This window comes from Aedes albopictus, chromosome 3 (assembly GCF_035046485.1).
Source record: "Aedes albopictus strain Foshan chromosome 3, AalbF5, whole genome shotgun sequence".
Lineage (NCBI taxonomy): Eukaryota > Metazoa > Arthropoda > Insecta > Diptera > Culicidae > Aedes > Aedes albopictus.
This window is the reverse complement of record NC_085138.1, coordinates 292,146,705-292,151,574: the sequence shown is the minus strand read 5'-3', so window position 1 is coordinate 292,151,574 and position 4,870 is coordinate 292,146,705.

Below are 4,870 nucleotides of genomic sequence, written 5' to 3'. Positions count from 1 at the left end.
AAAATCTAGTTTCCGTATAACAAACAAACATGTTCAGTTGAGCCTGCTGCGGGGCACGACAGTGATCTTAACCTTCCAATAGTATTAACGAGCAAGTAAGATGATACGCATCAAGTACGCCCTTCTCCATGTGTCAACAATATGTCAACAACGAACCATTGAGAGCAAACGCAACGACGAAGAATTATGGATGTTAAAAAGGCACGTGCTTCTTGTTAAAGTAGCATGCCTTATAGCTTTTCCCAAGCGAAACCGTGTAGCTCTCAATTCATGGTTTTTCTCGATTTCTATTCCACACATCCTCCCACCGTCGATGGAAAAAAATCGAACGAACGGCCCGAGGACGACGACGACGACAAGGCGATGAGATGTGTTTTGGATGGATTACCTCCTTGTTGGGATATAGGCTTTTTTCATCATGTGCTCACCAACCCGTTCTCTTTTTAGGTTACTTTTTTCTGTCTAGATTTTGAAGAGTACACTTTCATCGACGAAATGGAAGTATTCTGCCTCATGCTCAATGTGTATCCAAGCTGATGAATTCTCGTTCGACCTGCTTGCTATTTTCGTCTGATGGCAATCGGCGCAGTGTTCCGGTACGAAGACACGCAATATAGACCAATGAGATGACACATAAGGTTGAAAAGAAGGACCTATCATACGGATAGGTGCATACATAATTAAGAATTTTGATGATTTAGAACATACCCGTAGATTATTATTGTTTTTTTTTAACTTTCAGTAATCTTCAGAAAATTCTCGAAATTTTTTATAATTTGATGTACTAGAACATCCCAAAAGGTCCTTTATTCTTTCTTGAACGATTATTAAATTCCAGAAAGATCTTGAAATTTAAAAAAAAGGGCTGCAGAACATTCCATAAGGTTCTTCTCATTTTAGTAGCTTAAAAAAAGTTTTCCGTATTTGAGAAAATGTGATATTCAAGAATATCTCTGAAGATATTTTTTTTTTATATTTGGAGGTTTCTGGAAAATTTATAGATTTTTATGTTCCAGAACATTCGATTTTTTTTGCTTTTTTGCTTGTTCCCTAACTTCCATAAAGTTTTCTAAATTTTATTAAGTTTGATATTGAGAACATTCTAGAAGATTCTCAGTTAATAACTGTGGTAGAGCTCATAGACAGAAGCTCATAGCAGAGAAGCAGGCTTTGTCCCAGTTGAGATGTTATTCCAAGAAAAAGAAAAAAGGACGTTCCATAATGCTGCAGAAGGTTCTTCCATTCCTTCTGAAGCGTCCAGAAACCTCAAGGAGATTCTCGAAACTTTAAGAAGTTCAAGACTCCAGAACATTCTATAGCATTCTTTTTCTTTTTTCTGGAACCTTCAGCAACTTCCAGAAAGTTCTTGAAATCTTTAGAATATTGATGTTCCAGAACATTCCAGAAGGTTCTTCTTATTATTTCTGAAAATTCAAAAAAACATGCAGAAAGTTTTCGTAATTTTTAGAAATTTGATACAACTATGATGAATAAATCCAACGAAATATTTCAAAGCGTTACGAACAGACAGACAACTCTGGGCTTTTATATATATGATATCTCATCAAATATTGCAAATATCGTAGCATCCTGGTAGCATCTTCAGCAAGTTGTCAGCAAGTCCTGTAAAAAATAGGTTTCTAGAGCAATTTTTGGTTAATTTTGGAGGTAATTTAAACACAGTATAGCCACAGAGAACAGACATCCAAGTCCAGCTCAGTGACTGTGTAAGGAGTTTAACGGCCATTTGAAATCGGCAACACAAATGGCAACATCGTGGCGCTGCAATCGGTTAATATCCCATACTAATACTAAGTTTATTCACCACTTGAAATGTTTCAATTCACCACTGACTGTGACAATATGGTGTTTGGTGGCGTTAGGGTTTTCATCGCGTATTGTTTTGCAAACTTACTCAAGTGAAGATTCGAATCCTTACACAACATTCTGAATGAAATTTGTTCTAGCCTGGATGTCTGTTCCCCGTGGTATAGCTGTATTCATAAAAATAGAAATAAAAACCAATGTTTCCTAGGACCGATTGACTTGAAAATTCAACTACAAATATGGTCAATTTTGTTATAGCAAAATTTTTTGTTTTTTTCGGAGCGCCTGCACTATGTGAAATCGATCAAAATAATAGCACTGTGAACAAATTGAACCTCTACTCCACCATTAATAAGAAAAACATATTATCAAACGCTATTCGGACAATATCCGTTCTGTTCGACTAGTTATTCAATTAAAAGTTTTATGATGAACAAAAGTGTTGTTTTCACCGATTGAAATGCTTATCCGACACGTTGATAAACACATACTCTTGATGATGAATAACCTGGGCTTGTTAGAGGAATATCTGTAAGTAAAAATAAAATCGTGTTAAGTACTTTTTTTTTATTCTTAATCACTTAACCTAATTTACAGCTCCTTTGTCCACTAGGGCACTACGTGAGCGATTCCAATTGGACGCTGCACTTACACATTGTACAGCGTCTAAATGTCTGCTATTCTAATTTTAACTATATTGAACTGGTGCCTTTGTGCTGTTTTCACTTTTCTACCTCGTCCACAGTAGAATGATGAGCACGATGCTGCTGTTCCTTTTCCAATCCAATTGGGGGTCGTCCATTATGAGTTGCGGTTCGCCGATATCCAAATTCCGGTACCATTAGAGATATATGCTCCGAAGAGGGTCAGGTGTCAGCTGCTCTCGGGAGGGAGAGCAACTGACGAAAAATTGCACTTGCCGGGGCTGGGTTCGAACCCATGACCATCCGCTTATGAAGCGAACGTGTGGACCACTGCGCCACGGGCCCCGACATTGTGTTAAGTACTGTTCCTTTAAATTTCACTAAGAATTTGCATCCTTTGACAGATACGTATTTCGACCTCAACTGTAAGGTTGTCTTCAGTGTCTTGTCGAGTCAAGTACAAGACACTTTTTAATCACATACTCACGCTTTTATAGAACATTTGTTAAACTTGCATGCTTATTAATGGTTCTGAATTGTTACTTGGGATATGGCCTTAGCTCCGTGGTTGCTTGGGTACATTTGGCATAGGAAAAATGTAAAGAGTCTAAAAATGGAGACCAGAATATCCAAGATGATGAACTTTAATCCATAATAACGCCCCAAATCCAAGATGGCGGCTGTTTTATTAAGTTTCAGGTTCTTAAATCATACTATGGACTTAGTCGGCACAAGAAAGATGTCTGGAATATCACAAGATAGCGTTAAAGAATCCAAGATGACAACTTTAAATCACAATTGCAGCTTTTTCATGGAGTTCAGGCTTTAAAACTATGCAATATTCAGAATCCACACATGGGAATCCATGAAATTTTAGGCTCTCTAAAACCTTACAATATTTACATAAGCGCCAATTAAGGGGAGGCAAGCATGGTTTTGCCCTCCCAATATCTGACAATTTTCGAATTTTCCCATACAAAACAGCAAGAAAAACAGGCTTTGTCCCTTGCTTTGCCCCTCCCCTCAATAATTTGACCAAGTTGGCGCCCCTGAATATTTTTATATTGTGTGAGGAGATTTTTTTTTTTATTCTTAATCACTTAGCCTAATTTACAGCTCTTTTGTCCACTAGGGGTTCGTTCAAATATTACGTAACGCTTAGAGGGGAGGGAGGGGGTCTAGCGCTGTGTTACGCTTCGTACAAAATTCCAAAATTTCCCATACAAAACTTACGTGTTACGTGGGGGAGGGAGGGGGTCTTAAATTGTCAAATTTTGCGTTACGTAATATTTAAATGATTTCTAGGGTACTACGTGAGCGATTCCAATTGGATGCTGCACATCCACTTTGTACAGCGCCTAAATCTATTCTATTCTATTCTTCTTTATTGAACTGGTTGGTTGCCTTTGTGCTTCTTTCACTCTTCTACCCTGTCCATGGTAGAATGATGAGCACTATTATGCTGATGTGTGGCTGCTGTTCCTTTTCCAACCCGATTGGGGGTCCATTATGAGTTGCGGTTTGCCGATATCCAAATTCCGGGTCCGTTAGAGCTATATGCTCCGAAGAGGGTCAGGTGCCAGCTGCTCTCGGGAGGAAGAGCAACTGACGAAAAATTGCAAGTGCCGGGGCTGGGTTCGAACCCATGACCATCCGATTATGCAGCGAACGTGTGGACCACTGCGCCACGGGCCCCGACTGGGCGAGGAGATGTTACCGAGATATTGAAATCACGTTCTAAAATCCAAGATCAAGAGCTACAGTATCATACAATAAAAATACACCGAAGCCGTTTTCCCTTGCAAACTAGTCAAACTAAGATTGCCATACCTCAGTTATTGATCAATGGTTTTCATTTTTCTGTGACGAACTACAAAACAATTCATGCATAACTTTACCAAACGCCGTATGTAACATATGTAAACAAAAAAGAGATTTTCACATTAGACGCTGAATTTCCTTAAGGACTATTTGTATCACTCACCTTTGGGGATGATTTGTGAAAAAATATCCGGATTTTCACGTTTCTGAAATGCTCAATGTACGAGTTGCTATGGGAACAGCGAACTTCCCCTTCGATTTTCTCCGTTCGTCGATTTTTTTAGATACGGTGTTTGGTAAAGTTAGGCTTGAATTCACTTTTTGAAAACTGTTGAAAATTTTTGATGATAACTATTGATACAAAAATTACAAATAGATTGAATTTTGACAATAAAATGCACCAAGACAATTAAAATAAAATATCAAGAAAAAGTTACGTCATATCATTGTGGTGTATTCGTCAAATATGTTTCTTGTATAATGACGAAAGACCAACATAATTTGGCTACATCATTTTTATTTGGTATTGTACAATTTATTTTGTCCAGGTGCATTTTTATTGACAAAAAAGTTATCAC